The following is a 19,078-nucleotide window of genomic DNA, read 5'->3' as shown; positions in this document are numbered from 1 at the left end:
AATAACAACAGGAACTGGAGTTACTCTCCTGCCAAGAGCCCATTTCCATGTAAGGTCACATTCCCAGGTACCAGGTGATGAGAGCATCCATATATGAACTTTGGCAACACAACCCATTACAATGTTCCTGCCTCTGCTGGCCTCTACTTCCCTATTTGACCTCCCTATTGATGGGGCTCTGGAGCCCCATCTCCTTCCTGGCACCCAGCAGATCACTGCTGGCCCTGACTGCTGGCTTGAGCTGACACTGAGAATTCACTGAGAGCTGGTGTAGGGCGAAGGGTCTCCTAGACTGTTAAGGCCCCAGACTGTGTGAGGAAAACTAAGCCGAGAAATTGATCCTTTACTAAAAACAAATAGGGGCCATGAAGGAAGACCTTAAAACGTATTTCACACGGACTTCAACCCTATGTCATACCTTGCCCAATTAGAACAGTGCCTGCCGTGGGACGTTGTGCATCCCACCCCGTGATCGATTGCCTCCTGCTTCAAGGGAGTCGATGCCTCGGTGTGCACATTGTGTATCCTCCTGTAGCTCTCTTTGTAGTAAATCTCATGTAGCTGTCTTTGTAACAGCCCCCAGCTTCAAGGATGCAGGGGCATATGACATTATGTTTCCGGAATATACAAACCCCAAGAGTAAGAATATCCACCTACTTTGTGTGGGGACCCCAAATTTGCCAGCCAATTCAAGCCAGAATGATAGGTTAGTCCAAACAGTTCCTAGGAGCCAGACTGTAACCCATCAGCCACAGACATAAACATGCAACCCTTATGTGGTGTTACCATCCCGTTGGCCACCTGTGCGTGGCCAGGCTGGACCACGTGGATGTTGCCTTTAAAAACCCTAGCTTGTGGGTTGTTCGGGGTCGCAGTTTCAGCTCCTGAGTCTGTGCTGTGTCCCTGGCCGGTTAGCTCTCCACTTCCCCAATAAAGTCATCTTTTTACGTGAGGCTGTCTGAGTGGTGGACTCTTTTCTCCTGGACAAGACTGCTCTGGGCTTCAGACACTAAAGTTTGCAGCAGGACCAAACAGAGGCTGGTCTGTCTTTGGCACTGAGGCTTTGGGACACTTCATCAGGGCTTCACATTTTACAGTGTCCTGGGCAGAAATAGCTGCAGCTACAGGCTAGTAGGAGTGGAGCACTGCAGGAGTGGGGCAGGAGCAGGAAGTGAGCGGTCCAGGGGCAGGCTTGTGGGAGGCCAAGGGTCTTGAGGACAGTGTGCATACCTAGAGCACCATCTGGTGGGAAGCAGTGGTCACTGCACCTCTCTGGTCCTGCGATGAGGAAGATCATGTGCAGGCCTAGGGCACCATCTGGTGGGAAACATTGTTCACTGCATCTCCTGGACCAGAGAAGAAGAGGACGGTACACACAGCTAGAGCACCATCTGGTGGGGATCAGTGGTCACTGCACCTCTCTCGTCCTGAGATGAGGAAGATCATGTGCAGGCCTAGAGCACCATCTGGTGGGAAACATTGGTCACTGCATCTCCTGGACCAGAGAAGAAGAGGACGGTACACACACTTAGAGCACCATCTGGTGGGAATGAGCGGTCACTGCACCCCTCTGGTCCTGAGATGAGAAGGATCATGTACATAGCTAGAGCACCATCTGGTGGGAATCAGTGGTCACTGCACCTCTCTGGTCCTGAGAAGAAGAGGACAGTGCACACAGCTAGAGCACCATCTGGTGGGGATGAGTGGTCACTGCACCCCTCTGGTCCTGAGACAAGGAGGATCGTGTACACAGCTAGACCACCATCTGGTGAGAATCAGCACTCACTGCACCCTTTGGTCTTGAGGAAAGGAGGACGGTGAGCATGCCTAGAGCACCCTCTGGTGGGAAACAGCCCTCATTGTACTCCTGGTCCCGAGAAGAGGAGCAAGGTGTTCACCGGTCTAGCATGCCCTCTGGTGGGAATCAGTGTTCACTGCACTCTCTGGTCCTGAGAAGGACGGTGCACACACCCAGAGCGCCCTCTGGTGGGAATCAGTGTTCACTGCACCCTCTGGTCCTGAGAAGGATGGTGCACACACCCAGAGCGCCCTCTGGTGGGAATCAGTGTTCACTGCACCTTCTGGTCCTGAGAAGGACGGTGCACACACCCAGAGAGCCCTCTGGTGGGAAGCAGCCTCACTGCACCCCCACCCGCCTCACCCCCTGTCTTGAGGAGAAGATAACGATGAGCCTGCCTAGACACCTTCTGGGGGAATCAGCTCTCACTGCACCCTGGGTCCCGAGGAGAGCAGCAAGGAGCTCACCTGCCTAGTGGGCCCTCTGGTGGGAATCAGCCCTTAATGTACTCCAGGTCTTGAGAGGAGGAGGACAGTGTGCAAGCCTAGAGCACCCTCTGGTGGGAATCAGTGCTCACTGCACCCTCTAGTCTTGTGGGAGGAGCAGAGCATGGAAGTGAGCGGTCCGGGGGCGGGGCTTGTGGAGGGGCAGAGTGATAGGGGTGGGGCAAGAATGAGTCCAGGGGCGGGGCTTGTGGGGAGGCAGAGCACAGGAGGGGTGTGGCAAAGGAGGAGTGGGCTAGGGGCGGAGATTGTGGGAGGCCTCGGGGTCCTGAGGAGGATGGTGCACACAGCTAGAGTGCCCTCTGGTGGGAAGCAGTGGTCACTGCACCCCCTGGTGGTGAGGAGGACAGTGCACATACCTAGAGCGCCCTCTGGTGGGAAGCAGCCCTCACTGCATCCAGTGTCCTCCATGGATGGGGCACCTGCCTAGAGCACCTTCTGCCTAGAGCAGGGAAGTGCGCAGCCCAGGAGCAGGGCTTGTGGAAGAGCAGAGCCCAGGAGCATTTTGGGTACATGTTAGGGTGCATGTAAGGCTCACTTAGAGTACACGTTAGGGTACTTGTTAGGGAACATGTTAATGTTTACCATAAATTTTAGGGTTGAGGTACATAGGGTGTTAGAGTTAGGGTATATGCTGGCGTATGGATGTCAGTCAGGGTATATGTTAGGGTGTGAGTATGGGCCAGAGTTAGGGTGTGTGATGGGGTATATGTTAGGGAATATTTTAGGGTACATGTATGTGTCAGGACTAGGGCCTGTGTCAGGTTACACATTTGGAGTACACATAAGGTTACCTGTATGGTTTAGACAATGTATTAGAATTTAGAGTATTTATTAGGGGATGTGCTTCGTTTAGGGTACATGTTAAGTTATAGTTTGTTAGGGTACATTCAGGGTACATGTACAGTTTATAGAGTATGCGAATGGTTACTTGTTACCATATGGGTTCGTGTCCAGAGCATGTTTAGTGTATTACAGTATATTGGGAATCTGTTAGGTTTAACATACATGTTAAAATAATGGCATGTATTAGGGTATGTGTTTGAGTCCATGTTAGGGTATGTGTTAGAGTTAGGGTACTTGATAGGGGATTTGTTAGGGTTACGGTACATGTTAGAGTGTGTGTTAGGGCACATATTATGGTATGTATTAGAGTTAGCATACTTCACAGGGGATTCGTTAGGGTGAAGGTTACTGTTAAGACTATAGCACATGTTAGGCTATATGTTAGGGAACATTGAGATTACATGTTAGGGTGCATGTAAGGATACTTGTGTGGTTTACAGTACTTGTTAGGGGATGTTAAGGTGCATGTTAGGGTACATGTTAGGGTTAAGGTACATGTTAGGATATGTTTGAGTCACATGTTAGGGTACACTTATCTTTTAGAGTACGTGTCAAGGTACTTGGGGTATATGTAAAGGTCAGAGTTAGAGTATGTTAGGTACATTCAGGGTACGTGTAAGGTTACCTGTATGCTTTATAGAGTATGTGTTAGGGTATTTGTTAGAGTATGTGTGTCTAGAGTATGTTTAATGTGTTAGAGTACTATTGGGAAATCTTTTAGGGTTAAAAGACATGTTAAAGTCAGGGCACATATTAGGGTGTACATTGGGTTACTTTTGGGTACAAGTTTGAGTGTATTTAAGGGTACTTGCATGGTTTTGAATAAGTGTTAGTGTCCTTGTTAGGGTATGAGTTAGTGTTTAGAGTACATGTTAGCAAACAGGGAATGTTTTGTCACATGTTCGGGTACATGTATGACTTGAAGTACATGTTAGAGTACTTGTTAGGATACATGTAAATGTTTAGTGTGTGTGTTAGAGTACGTGTTTGGGTATGTGTTAAGGTTACAGTTATGGTTTGGGTTAGGCAACATGTTAGGGAGTATGTTGGGATAAGTTTAGGGTACTTGTTAGGGTATATGTAAGCTTTAGAGTACATAATAATGGTTAGGGTCTGTGTTAACCAGTAGGGTACATGTTAGAGTATTTGTTAGGGTTTGGCTTAGGGTTAAGGTATGTATTACGGTATATTTGGGGTACATGCTAGTTTACCTATAAGAGTACCTGCATGTATTAGAGTGCATGTAAGAGTAGTTGTTACCACACATTTTAGTGTTTAGAGTATATGTTATGGCATGTGTTTGAGTTAGGATGAAGTTTATGGTATATGTCAGGGTTTGTGTTAGAGTTTGGGTATGTGTTAGGGTTAAGGTATATGCTATAGTGTATATTAGGGTTATAGTTTGGGTTAAGGGCAAGTGTTAGGGTATGTGTTAAAGTGAATTCGAGGTAGATCATAGGGTGTATGTAAATGTACCTGTATGGTTTACAGTACTTGTTAGGGTACTTGATAGAATGTGACACTGTTTACTATATTTGTTATGGTACTTATTAGGGTATGTGTTACAGTTTAGGGTTTTAGAGTAAAGGTATGGGTTAGGATAACTGATAGGGTACATGTTGGAGCATGTGCTAGGGTATGGGTTAGGGTTGTGGGTTAGGGTCAGAGTCAGGGTCATTGTCAGTGTTAGGATTATGGGTTAAAGTTATCGATCTGGTGAGGTTAGGGCTAGCATTTGGATTATGGAATAGGTCAGGCTTATGGTCAGGAAAGGGTGTAGGGAATATGGTAGACAAAGGGTGATGTTGGGGATGCACTTGAGGAAATGTTAGAATAAGGGTCCAGGAAAGGTTTAGGGTTAGGGAATGTGTGAGGAAGAACTCTGTGGGATGGGTTGGGGTTATGGATATGGTATGGATATGGAGTAGTCTTCAAAGTTGATTATGGAACAGGTGACGATTAGTGAACTTGTTAGGGTAGGATTGCAGAAAGTGTTAGTTGTGCAGTTATGTATGGGTTGGGGTTAGTAGATGGCTTAGAATGAAACATAAGATTGGTGAGTAGCTTGGGGTACATATTAGGGTATGAGTTGGGTTAGGGCACAGAGTATGTTAGGCTATTTTTAACCATATGTGTTAGGGTCTAGAGTATGTGTAATGTATTAGAGTGCTATTGTGAAATCTGTTAGGGTTAAAATACATGTTAAAGTTAGGTTCAGAGTTAGTTTGGGAACGTGCAAGGAAGAACTTTGTGGGATGGGTTAGGATATTGGATATGTTATGGAGCAGTCTTCAGAGTGGGTATCGAACAAGTGAGGATTAGGTAATTTGTTAGTAAAGGATTAATGTAGGTTTGGGGAGTTGTAGAAAGTGTTAGTCAAACAGTTATGGATTTGGGTTAGCAGCTGGTTTAGGGTGAGGCCATAAGATTGCTGAGTGGCTTAGGGTATGTCTTAGGGTATGAGTATGAGTGTGGGATAAGGCACATGTTAAGATGTGAGTATGGTTTCAGAGTTAGGGTGTATGGTGGGGTACATGTTAGGGAATATGTTAAGATAGTGTTTGGGTTTAAGGTACATTAGGGTACATGTTAGGGCATGCATTTGGGGTAGGTTTGGGGTACATGTTAGGGTGAACATAAACCTTTATGGTTTAAAATACATGTTAGAGTACTTGATTCTGTACATATTAGTGGTTAGGATATACATTAGGGTACATGGTACAGTTATGGTAAGTGTTTGGGATTGTTAGGGTTAAGCTATGTGTTAGGATTAGATATGTGTAAGGGTACATGTTAGAGTACATGTAAGTATACATGTTAGGGTGCATGTAAGGATCACTTGGAGTACGTTTTAAGGTACTTGTTAGGTACATGTTAGGTATGTGTAAGGGTACATGTTAGGATGCATGTTGAGTACATGTTAGGGTGCATGTAAGGATCACTTGGAGTATGTGTTAGGGTACTTGTTAGGATACATGTTAATGTTTACCATACATTTTAGGGTTGAGGCACACTTTAAGGTACATAAGGTGTTAGGGTACATGTTTGTGTGTGGATTTAGGTTAGGGTATATGTTAGGGTGTGAGTATGGGCCAGAGTTAGGGTGTATGATGGGGTATATGTTAGGGAACATTTTAGCGTACATGTTAGGGTTAAGGTACATGTTAGGACTAGAGCCAACACTAGGTTGTGTGTCAGGTTATACATTTGTGCTACATGAAGGTTACCTGTATGGTCTAGACCATGTATTAGTGGTTAGGGTATTTATTAGGATATGTGTTAGAGTATGTGTTTGGGTTAGGATATAGATTAGAACATACGTTAGGGTATTGGTTAAGGCTATGGTTTTGGTTATTTTTTGGGCATGTGTTAGGGTATGTGTTGGGCTACATTTTGAGTACATGTTAGGGTGGTCGTAAGGGTACCTAGGCTTAAGAGCACATGTTAGGGAACTATGCAGGCTATGTTGTTTCAGGGCACATGTCAATATTGTGTTAGGTTTACGATGTGTGTTAGGGTATTGCTTAGGGTTAGTGTTAGGGTACATTTTGGGTACATGCAAAGGTGCTTGTAAGAGTACCTGATGTGTTAGGGTACTTGTTACTGTGTGTGTTAGTGGTTGGGGCACATGTTAATTAGGATTAGAGTATGTGTAAGGGTATTAAGGTTTGGGTTAGTTTTTGTGTGAAGGTGTTAGGGTATATGTAAGGGTAACTGGGCTAGAGTACATGTTAGGGTCCTTGTTACCATATTTATTAGTAGAGTATGGATTATATTTTGTTAGGGTACATTCAGGGTACAATTGCGGTTTATAGAGTACATGTTTCAGTACTTGTTACCATATGGGTTAGGGTCCAGAGCATGTTTAGTGCATTACAGTGCTATTGGGAAATCTTTTAGGTTTAATATACATGGTAAAGTAATGGCACACATTAGGCTACGTGTTTGGGTCCATGTTGGGGTATGTCTTAGAATTAGGGTACTTGATAGGGGATTTGTTAGGGTTACGGTACATGTTAGAGCACTTGTTAGAGTGTGTCTTACGGCAGATACTATGGTATGTGTTAGGGGATCTTTTAGGGTTAGGGCACATGTTAGGCTGTGTTATGGACCATTGGGGATACATGTTAGGGTGCATAAAAAGATACTTGTGTGGTTTACAGTACTTATTAGGGTATGTTAGGGTACATGTTAGGGTACATGCTAGCTTATGTTTGAGTCATGTTAGGGTACATGTATGGATACTTGTATATTTTACAGTACATGTCAAGGTACTTGATAGAATACATGTTAGGGTCAGGGTTAGAGTATATTAGGTGATTTCAGGGTACATGTAAGCTTACCTGTATGCTTTATAGAGTACATGTTAGGGTACTTGTTACCATTTATGTTAGTGTCTACAGTATGTTTAATGTGTTAGAGTACTATTGTGAAATCTGTTAGGGTTAACATACTTGGTAAAGTTAGGGCACACATTAGGGTGTATATTAGGTTACTTTGGGGTACACGTTTGAGTGAGTTTAAGAGTACTTGCATGGTTTTGAATAAGTGTTAGGGTGCTTGTTAGGATATGAGTTATCATTTGGAGTATATGTTAGGAAACGGTATGTGTTGTGCACGTGTTAGAGTACACATGACTTGAAGTACACATGAGATTAGGTTGTAAGATATGTGCACATGTTTAGAGTGTGTGTTTGAGTACATGTTTGAGTATGTGTTGGGGTTACAGTTATGGTTTGGGTTAGGCAACATGTTAGGATGTGTGTTGGCATAAGTTTAGGGTACTTCTTAGGGTATATGTAAGGTTTATAGTACGTGACAGTGGTTAAGGTACATGTTATGTTTAGGTTACATGTTAGTATCTTTTAATTTCTATCTTAGGGTATACATTAGAGTGTTTGGGGTACATGCTAGGGTACATGTAAGAGTACCTGTTTTGTTCAAAGTTCATGTAAGAATAATTGTTACCATACATGTTAGTATCTTGAGTATATGTTATAATATGTGTTAGGGTAAGGATAAAATTTTAGTAGGTAGCAGGTTTGTGTTAGAGGTCGGGTATGTGTTAGGGTTTAGGTATGTCATGGTTTAGGTTTTAGGTATGTTTGGTAGGATTATGGTATATATTAAGACCACATGTTAGGGTATTGTTAAGACACATTGTTGTTCGGGTGTATGTAAGGGTGCGTGTATGGTTTAGACTGCGTTAGGGTAATTGTTACTGTACGTTAGTAATTAGGGTACATGTTAGGGTTAGAGTATGTGTTAGGATACATGTTAGGGTTAAGTTATGGGTTAGGGAACATGTTAGAGTATATTGGGGGGTACATCTTAGGGTACATGTGTGTTTTGCTGCACGTGTTCAGGTATGTGTTAGGGTTTGGGTACATGTTAGGGTTCAGGTACGTGTAAGGGTTAGCACACATGTTAGGGTATTTCTTAGGGCTATGATTGGAGTTAGGGCATGTTTGAGGCACATGTTAGTGTTCAGGATTCCAAACCTGTATGGTTTAGAGTGTATGTTAGGCCACTCCCATGACCTCAGCCGTTGTGGGGTTGGTTTGCTCAGAGTCCTTGCCCTACCCTGCTCAATGGTGTGGGCCCTGCTATGCCCAACTTTGGGGGAGACTGGAGACTGGAATGAGCAGTCAGCTGTGCTTTCACTCTGTTCACACACCTGCCATCTGTTCACACACCTGCCATGCATACACATATGAGGGTATGGGTGGGGATTGAGTGCTATGTATCTCTGTGTGAAAATTGGACCCAGCTTAAGCAGGTTTGATGAAAGAAGGCCATCTACCTCCAAGCATGCAGGTAAGTCTGTTAAGTATCAGGGGGTGGGTGGGGTTGGGATTAGGTTAAGAAACTTGGGTTGCCAGGAGTCTGGGGTGGTGACAATAGGGGCTAGTGTTACTAGGGCTACTGTTGTTAGGATTGGTCAGGTTTAGGTTTGGGTTCAAGTATAGGGTTGTTTGTTTATATTAATGGTAGGTTCAAGTTTTGCTTAGGGTACCTGTACCCTTAACATATACACTAAGCCACTCACCAATCTTAGGCCTAACCTGAAGCCATTTGCCAACTCAAATGAATACAATAATGGTATACTTAATACATTCAGCAGCCCTAACCCATCCCCCAGAGCTAGAGGAGGAATAGGGTTAAGCACTTGGGTTGTTGAGAAATAGGGTAAAGGAATAGGATTGTCAGTGGTCAGGGGTGATGTTAATGTTTAGGGTTGTTAGGGCTACTGTTTTTAAGGTTGGTATGATTGAGGTTATATTTCAATTGTAGGGTTTTTGATGTTATGGGTATATTTAGGGTTCATGTTAGGGTACTGACTATGTTAGAGTACTTTTTATCATACATGTTAGTGGTTAGAGTACATGTTAGGGTTAGGACATGAATGTGTTATGGTATGTGTTAGGGTACATGTAAGAGTAGCTGTACGGTTTAGAGGATGTGTTAGCATAATTTTTATCTTATATGTTAGGATTTAGAGTATATGTTAGGATATGTGTTAGGATACGTGTTAGGGTTAGGGTATATGTTAGTGTTAGAAAATATGCTAGGATTTGAGTTAATGTTAAGGCATGTGTTCGGATATGCATTGGGGTACATTAGGGGACACGTTAGAGTGCATGTTAGGTTTAGAGTACTTGTTCAATATGTGAAGAGTGAGGCTATGTGTTAGGGTTAAGTTACGTGTTGGGGTTAGGGCACATATGAGGGTACAGTTTAGGATTAAGCCATGTGTTTGGTATGGTTCTGTAAATATGAGGTACTTGTTAGGGTGCATGTGAGGTACAGTACGTGGTCGTGGTCAAGATATGTGTTGTGGTTAGAATATGTCTTAGGATATTTGTTAGAGTTTGCCTTAGGGTTAGAGTATATGTTAATGTATATGTTTGGGTACTTGTTAGGGTGCATGTAAAGTTTGGAGCACATGGTAGTGTTAGAGTACAGATTAGGACACACATTATGGTTTGGGGTTATATGGTTAGGCTTTGGCTAGGTATATGTTAGGGTAATGTGTCTGTTCAGAGTATATATGAGGGTACTTGCTATGGTATATTGTAGTGTTTAGAACATGTTAGGATATGCATTAGGGTAGGATGTATTAGGGTATGAGGATTTAGGGTACATGTAAGAGTACCTGCATGGTTTAGAGTACTTGTTAGGGTACTTGCTAGGGTGCATTAGTGTTTAGAGTACATGCTAGGAGTATGTTTAAAAGTACCTGTTAGTGTTCTTGTTAGGCTGTTAATACTTTGAGTATGTGTTTGGGTTCAGGTTAGACTGTATGGTAGAGTTAAGGCACATGGTAGGGTGTGGGTTAGAGTTATGGTTTTGGTTAAGGTTAGCACACCTGTTAGGGTATATTAAGGTATATGTATGATAAGAGTACATGTTAGTGACTTCTATTAGGGCACAAGTTAGGAAACATGTAAGGATCCTTGCAGCGTTAAAGTTCATGTTGGGGTACCAGTTGGGATAATTGTTAATGTTTAGAATACATGTTTAGGGTATGTATTAGGGTTATGGTACTTGTTAGGTTACGTGTTAGAGTATGTGGTAAGGTTTGTGGGGTAGGATATGTATGTTAGGCTTTGGATGAGGGTGTGTGTTAAGATATGTATTAAGGTACATTGGTACATATTAAGGTGCACGTAAGGGTACCTGTATGGTTTAGAGCATTGGTAGGGTAATTGTTACTGTATGTCTTAGTGATTAGGGTATTTGCTAGGATAGATGTTAGGGTTCTATGTTAAAGTACACATTAGGGTATGTTTTAGGTTTAAGCTGTCTGTTAGTGCTGGAGTACATTTAGGGGTACATGTTAGTGTGCATGTAAGGATACTTGTGTGGTTTACAGTACATGTTCAGGTAGTTGTTAGGGTTTGAGTACATGTTAGGGCATATGTTACTGTTAAGGTATGTATTAGATTGTCACATGTGTTAGGGTATCTCTTAAGGTTATTATTTGGGTTAGAGTTAGGGCATGTTTGAAGTACTTGTTGGTGTTCATGATTCCAGACCTGTAGATTTACAGTGTGTGTCCAGTCAGTCCAATGGCCTTCAGCAGTCATGGGGTTTTACTCAGAGTCCTTGCCCTGTTGTGCTTGAAGGCGTGGATCCTGTTAGGCCTAACATTGGGTGAGACAGGAGATTCGAATGAATGGTCATCTGTGCTTTCACTCTGTTGACGCACCTTCCATGTGAGGATATGGTTGGGGATTGCATGCTATGTTTCTCTGGAAACTTTGATCCACCTTAAACAGGTTTTGTTTGGGTGATGGTATGTGTTAGGGCATATCTTAGGGTATGTGTAACAGTTAGGGTACTTGACAGGGAATTTGTTAGTGTTAATAGTATGTATTAGGGTTAGGGCACCTGTTAGGGTTAGGGTTAGGGCACAAGTTATGGTACGGGTAAGCATACTTCATAGGGGAATTGTTAAGGTACATGTCAGGGTTTGGGCATACATTAGGCTATGTGATAGAGTACATGTTAGGTGTATATAAGGATACCTGTTAGGGTATATTAGGGTGCATGTTAAGTACATGTTAGGATTAAGGTACAATTTGGGGTTACTGCATATGTGAGGAACATGTAAGGGTATATGTATGGGTACTTGTACATTTTAGAGTATGTATTAGGGTACTTTTGACAGTATGTAAGTGGTTAGGGTACATGTAATTGTATCTGTTAAGGTCAGGGTTTTTGTTTTGGTTAGAGTATGTTAGTGTACATTCAGGATACAAGTAAGGGTTACCTGTGTGGGTTATAGAGTATGTGTTAAGGTACTTGTTACCATGTGTGTTAGTGTGTGGAGTATGTTTAGTGTGTTAGAGTGAAAATACTATTGGAGAATCTGATAGGGTTAAGATATGTGTTAAAGTTAAGACACATTAGGAGAGTTCCGGGAAGATGGCGGAGGAGAAGCTGGAATCTGAACAAGCTCTCGCATAGAAAGTAGTTTTAGAGTTCCAGTGAACAGTCCTAAGCCAGAGAATCACACCAAGTGTGCCATCACAGGACAGAGAGTTAGACAAGAGAGGGGAAGCCAAGGAAACGCATCAGCTGCCGCTCCGGCGGCGGGGTCGCGGCGGCGACCAACGCCGCGGAGTCATACCTGAGACACAGAGAGTCCGGGACGAAGGAGCCAGACGCAGCGGACGAGCGGATTCTACTCAACACCAACAAGAACCAACAAGGAGCAAACATCTTCATCCTGCTGTTTGCAGACCAGAGATGACCCAGGATCCAAGACTCGGCGTGAGTACAAGCCCGACGTCCTCACTCCTCAGGGAGCAGAGGAGGGAAGGCCACCCCTCCCCCCCCCAGCACCGGTGATCTCCATCTTGGATACCGACAAAGCTCGGAGGAGCTGCTAGCTCCAGCTCAGGCCTTGGAATAAAATGAGTCATTTAGCAGGTCACAAGAACTTAACGGCGAAGTGACCTGCCAGACTCAGCTCCATCCAGGGAAAAGTCACCCAGCTCAGGCGCCAGCCATCGGAGTGCCTTGCCTCACTGGGTAACCAGAGCCAGAGGCTGCCCCTCCCTCTAGCAGCCACCACAATCAATTGAAAAACAGAAACCCTGAGAATGGCTCCAGGCTGGGCGCTGTGAGCTTTATCACAAAATAGCCCCAGGGAAAAGCTACTGTTTGTTGACAGGCCTCAACTCTACCCAGAACCTAGCCTCATCACCACATCCCCCTCTTTTGTGACTCTCAAAGCAGACCACCCTCCCAGAAAACTAACCTGGGAGGGGGATCTCAAAATCTTGGGTAAAGCAGAGCATTTTTCTGCCTCTTCCAACCAACCGACTTAAGAAACCAATCAAGCTACAGGACCTCAAGCTGACCAGAGACTCCAACAAGAGACTGGTTGCAGACAAAAGGGAGATACAGGATTCTTCCCACTCCTCCCCCCCCCAAAAAAAAAATCAAAAGACTTTTTTTCTTTTCTTTTTTTTTTCTTCTTCTTCTTCTTCTTTTCTTTTTTTTTGCTTGTTTTTTGTTTTTTGTTACTTTATATATATATATATATACATATATATATATAAATTTTTTTCCCTTCTAAAACTTTTATTAATCTTTAATTTTTGCCTCTTCTGAAAAAATAATTGTTTTCCAGTAACTTTTTTTTTTCTCATCTTATAATTTTTATTTTAGGAATACGTGAATGAGAGTTTTCCTTTCTTTTCTTGTCTTCTTTCTCTTTTTCTTTCTTTCTTAATTATCTTTTTGTTTTTTATCTAGCTCTACTGAACTTCTGATCTTTTCTTCTCCCTTTCCCATCCTTAAAGATTTTCACATCTCCTCTATGTCCCTCCCCTTCTCTGAACATATTCACATTCCTCTCTAAATAGACGGTCTTTTAACCTCTATAATAACATTAATTTTTACGTTTCTATTCTTTTTCTGGTCTCTCTTTATTCCCCTTTCCGTCTCTTCTTTTTCTCTCTCTCTCTACTTGCATCCTACCCAACCCATTTCCTGCACTGTGATTAGGACATAGTTAACTCTCCCTGTGCCTCCCCACACCAATCTATTCCTATTTTTTACCCACATCTCTCCCTAATCCTAATAATTTCTGGTTCTCCAAATTCTTTTCTGCGGTTCGAAGTCCTTTAACATATAGTCGTTTGATGTTGAATAGATGTATCTGTTGAACTAGATTGTATCTGTAGACTATTGACTGTACAAATGCAAACTTTGGTTGATGGTTGCCTTAAGATAGTGTTCTAGCACAAAACTGGTGCAATCTTTATCTCAAATGGGCCGAGTAACCCGGAAAAACACAAGAAAAATGGCAAATTCGGGTATCTCAATTCCCAACCTTGATAATCAGGGATTAGAACAGATAAAGAATAATCCAGAGGAGAGTTCCCAAATAGCTCTACAAACACTAATAGCAAACATGATAAATGAGAAGTTTGACAATGTACAAAGGACTCTGTATGAGCGTGATAGGGAGAGAGAGGAGGCATCCCAGAAGTTTATACAGGAATATCATAAGCGTGAGGAAGCTTCTCAAAAACTGATACAGGATTTGCGTGAACAACTTGAGAATACTCAAAGAGAAAGGGAGGAATGGCGTGAGCAGGCAGAGAACACTCAAAGAGAACTGCAGGAATCCCACAGAAGGGAGGAAACTAATCAAAGAGTAATTCACGAATTAAGAGACCAGGTAGAGAATACACAAAGATCACTAAAGGCATTCATGGAATCCATTAACAAAGAGCTGAAGGAAGTCAGGGAGACCACAAAGGGAATGCTGAATGGAACCCAACAGAAGGAATGGGAGTCCAATGAAACCATAACCAATCAACTAAGTGATTTGAGAACAAACACTGAACACCAAATTAAGGAAGTAAAGAAATTCATACAAGACCTAAAACAGAGCTTCAACAAAGAACTTGAAGCCATCAAAGCTGACCAATTAGAAGGAAAAGATATGAAAAACAAAGTAGAGAGTCTTGACAGCAGGTTAGACCATGCAGAAGATCGAATCTCAGGGATTGAAGACAGCCTAGATATTATAGAGAAAGAACACACAACCATCCAAGACAAGTCCAAGAAATATGATAGGTCTACCCAACACCTGGAAGACACCATCAGAAGGCCCAATCTAAGGATAATGGGTGTAGAGGAGCACCTAGAAACAGAAGTTAATGGTCTAGGAAATTTGTTTAACAGGATCCTAGCAGAGAACTTCCCAAACATACAAAAAGATAGGCCTATTCAGATACAAGAAGCTTTTAGAACCCCAAATAGACCAGACCAGAATAGGACATCCCACCGTCACATTATAATCCACACAGGATCAACCCAGACCAAGGAAAAGATCCTTAAAGCTGTCAAGGAGAAAAGGTTAATCACCTATAAAGGGAAACCAATTAGAATTACCTCAGATTTCTCAGCAGAGACAATCAAAGCAAGAAGAGCCTGGAATGACGTATGCCATGCCCTAAAAACAAACAACTATCAACCAAGAATACTGTACCCAGCTAAACTCTCCTTCATAACTGAAGGCCAAATAAAAACCTTCCATAGCAAAGAAAAATTGAAACAATACATCTCCACCAACCCAGCCCTGCAAAAGATTCTTAAAGATGTCCTACACATAGAAAACCAACAAGAACGCAACAAAGGCCAAGAAACTGCACCCAAACTGAGAATCCAAGAACCTTAGGAAGAACCCAGTTTTCACAGCCCCCAAGAAGGTGGATAACATGGCAGGAACTCCCAAATACCTCTCAGTCCTATCTCTTAACGTTAACGGACTGAACTCTCCAATTAAGCGACATAGACTGTCTAGTTGGATTAAAAAACAAGACCCTTCTATCTGCTGCCTGCAGGAGTCACATCTTGCCCGTAAAAACAAACATATTTTCAAGGTTAAAGGCTGGAACAAAATCTACCAAGCAAACGGCCCTCATAAACAGGCGGGAGTTGCAATCCTAATATCAGATAAAATAGACTTCAAATTAAAATTCGTGAGAAGAGATAAAGAAGGTCGTTACATACTAATTAAAGGATCTCTCCTTCAGGAGGATATTACAATTCTAAATATCTATTCGCCAAACAATGGAGCACCCAAATTTATCAAAGAAACACTACTTTCCCTCAAATCCCATATAGATCCAAAGACATTAATTGTTGGGGATTTTAACACACCACTCTCCCCACTAGATAGATCAACTCGGCAAAAACTCAACAGAGAAACCGCAGATCTAAACAGCTGCATAGATCAACTAGACTTAACAGACATTTACCGAACATTTCACCCAGCAGCATCAGAATACACGTTCTTCTCAGCAGCACATGGAACGTTTTCTAAAATAGACCACATTTTAGGCCACAAAGCAAACTTGTCTAAATTCAGAAACATTGAAGTTATACCTTGCATTCTCTCTGACCACAAGGGAATAAAATTAGAACTCAACACCAAAAGCCACCAAAGAAAGTCCGGTATCACATGGAGGCTGAACAACACACTGCTGAATCATGAGTGGGTCATGGAAGAGATTAGAAAGGAAATTCAAATGTTCATGCTATTCAACAAAAATGAACACACAAATTACCAGCTCCTCTGGGACACAGCAAAGGCAGTACTCAGAGGCAAGTTTATAGCTCTGAGCTCCTACATCAACAAATTGGAGAGATCGGAAACTAACAATTTAATGACACATCTAAACCTCCTTGAAAAAGAGCAGCAAGATAAACCCCAATCCAGTAGACGGAAAGAAATAATCAAAATTAAATCAGAATTAAATGAATTAGAATCCAAAAAAACTATAGAAAGAATCAACAAAACAAAGAGTTGGTTCTTCGAAAAACTTAACAAAATTGACAGACCCTTAGCAAACCTTATCAGAAAAAGGAGAGAACACACCCAAATTAATAAACTCAGAGATGAGAATGGAAACATCACCACGGAAACAACCAAGATTCAGAACATTATAAGGGAATACTTCTCAAAACTTTATGCTAATAAGTTTGAGAACTTGACAGAAATGGACCTTTTCCTAGCAAATATTGACATGCCAAAACTAAACCAAGATGAGTTAAACCAGCTTAACAGGCCCATATCAAGCATTGAAATAGAAACAGCAATAAGAGACCTCCCAGCTAAGAAAAGTCCAGGACCAGATGGTTTTACAGTGGAATTTTACAAGGCCTTCAAAGCAGAGCTCACACCAATACTCCTCCAACTCTTCAATGAAATTGAAAGAGAAAGCTCACTACCGAACACATTCTATGAAGCCATCATAACCCTCATCCCCAAACCAGGCAGGGACTCATCAAAGAAAGAGAACTATAGACCCATTTCTTTGATGAACATTGATGCAAAACTTCTCAACAAAATTTTGGCCAATCGACTTCAACAATTCATCCAAAAAATCATACACCATGATCAAACAGGATTCATTTCAGGGATGCAAAGCTGGTTCAATATATGCAAATCAATTAATATTATTCATCACATCAACAGGAGCAAGAATAAGAACCACATGGTTATCTCAATAGATGCAGAAAAAGCATTTGACAAGATCCAACACCCCTTTATGATGAAGGTTCTGGAAAAATTAGGAATCCATGGAACATTCCTCAATACAATAAAGGCTGTATATGACAAACCTACAGCCAGCATTATACTCAATGGTGAAAAACTAAAGCCATTTCCTCTTAACTCAGGAACAAGACAAGGATGCCCACTCTCTCCACTTCTCTTCAATCTAGTATTAGAATGCCTAGCTACAGCAATAAGACAAGATGCAGACATAAAGGGGATCCAAATAGGGAAAGAAGAAATAAAACTCTCCCTCTTTGCAGATGACATGATCTTGTATTTAAAGAATCCCATAGACTCCACTCCCAAATTACTCAAGCTGATTCAAAACTTTGGCAAAGTAGCAGGTTATAAAATTAACCCCCCCAAATCAATGGCTTTTCTATATGCCAACAATGAGAAAAGTGTGGCTGAAATTAGGAAAGCAACTCCATTTGTAATAGCCCCACAAAAAATAAAATACCTAGGAATTAACTTAACCAAAGAAGTGAAAGACCTCTATGATGAAAACTTTAAAATCTTGAAAAAGGAAATCAACACAGAACTTAAAAAATGGCAAAACCTCCCATGCTCCTGGATTGGCAAGATTAACATCGTGAAAATGACAATACTTCCCAAGGCTATCTACAAATTCAACGCGATACCTATCAAAATTCCACGCTCATTCTTCAAGGAAATAGAGGAGGCAATCCAAAAATTCATATGGAACAATAAAAGACCCTGAATAGCAAAAACGCTCCTCAACGGAAAGAACACTGCTGGAGGAATATCAATACCAAATTTCAAACTCTACTATAAAGCCATAGTAATCAAAACAGCTTGGTATTGGCATAAGAACAGACCTCAGGACCAATGGAATAGAATTGAAAACCCAGAAATGAACCTACAGACCTATAGCCATCTAATCTTCGATAAGGAAGCTAAAACAATAGAATGGAAGAAAGACAGCCTCTTCAGTAAATGGTGCTGGCAAAATTGGTTAACTACATGTAGAAAACTAAAGCTAGATCCTTATATATCACCCTGCACCAGAATCAACTCCAAATGGATCAAAGACCTTGAACTCAAAGCAGACACTCTGAAAACATTACAGGATGGAATAGGAGAAACCCTAGGTCTCCTTGGCTCAGGTCGAAATTTTCTGAATAGAGACCCGGAAGCACAACAAATCAAAGAAAGGTTGGACAAATGGGATTGCATAAGATTGCAGAGCTTCTGCAGGGCAAATGACATAGCTGGCAAGATCAATAGAAAGCCCACCGATTGGGAGAAGATCTTTACTAGCCATACAACGGACAAGGGTCTTATATCTAAAATATACTTGGAACTCAAAAAATTAAACCACCCAACAACAAATCCTCAAAGAAACAACTGCCCAATAAATAAGTGGGCGAAAGACTTAAAGAGAAGCTTCTCTGAAGAAGAAAGAAGGATGGCCAATAGACACATGAAGAAATGTTCAACATCCCTAGCCATAAAAGAAATGCAAATCAAAACAACATTGAGATATCACCTCACTCCAGTTAGAACAGCAAAAATCAAGAACTCTAACAACAACAGATGCTGGAGGGGATGTGGACAGAAAGGAACCTTACTTCGTTGTTGGTGGGAATGTAAACTTGTTCAACCACTTTGGAAAGCAGTATGCAGGTTCCTCAAAAGACTTCACATAGATCTCCCCTATGATCCAGCAATCCCACTTTTGGGCATTTACCCAAATGTTTACAAACAAGACCACACTAAAGCTACCAGCACAACTATGTTTATTGCAGCATTATTTACCATAGCTAAGATATGGAACCAACCCAGATGCCCCTCAGTAGATGAATGGATCAAGAAAATGTG

Source organism: Dipodomys merriami, unplaced genomic scaffold (assembly GCF_024711535.1).
Source record: "Dipodomys merriami isolate MVZ:Mamm:240054 unplaced genomic scaffold, mDipMer1.0.p SCAF_84, whole genome shotgun sequence".
Classification (NCBI taxonomy): Eukaryota; Metazoa; Chordata; class Mammalia; order Rodentia; family Heteromyidae; genus Dipodomys; species Dipodomys merriami.
Note: the sequence above shows the minus strand (reverse complement) of the source record.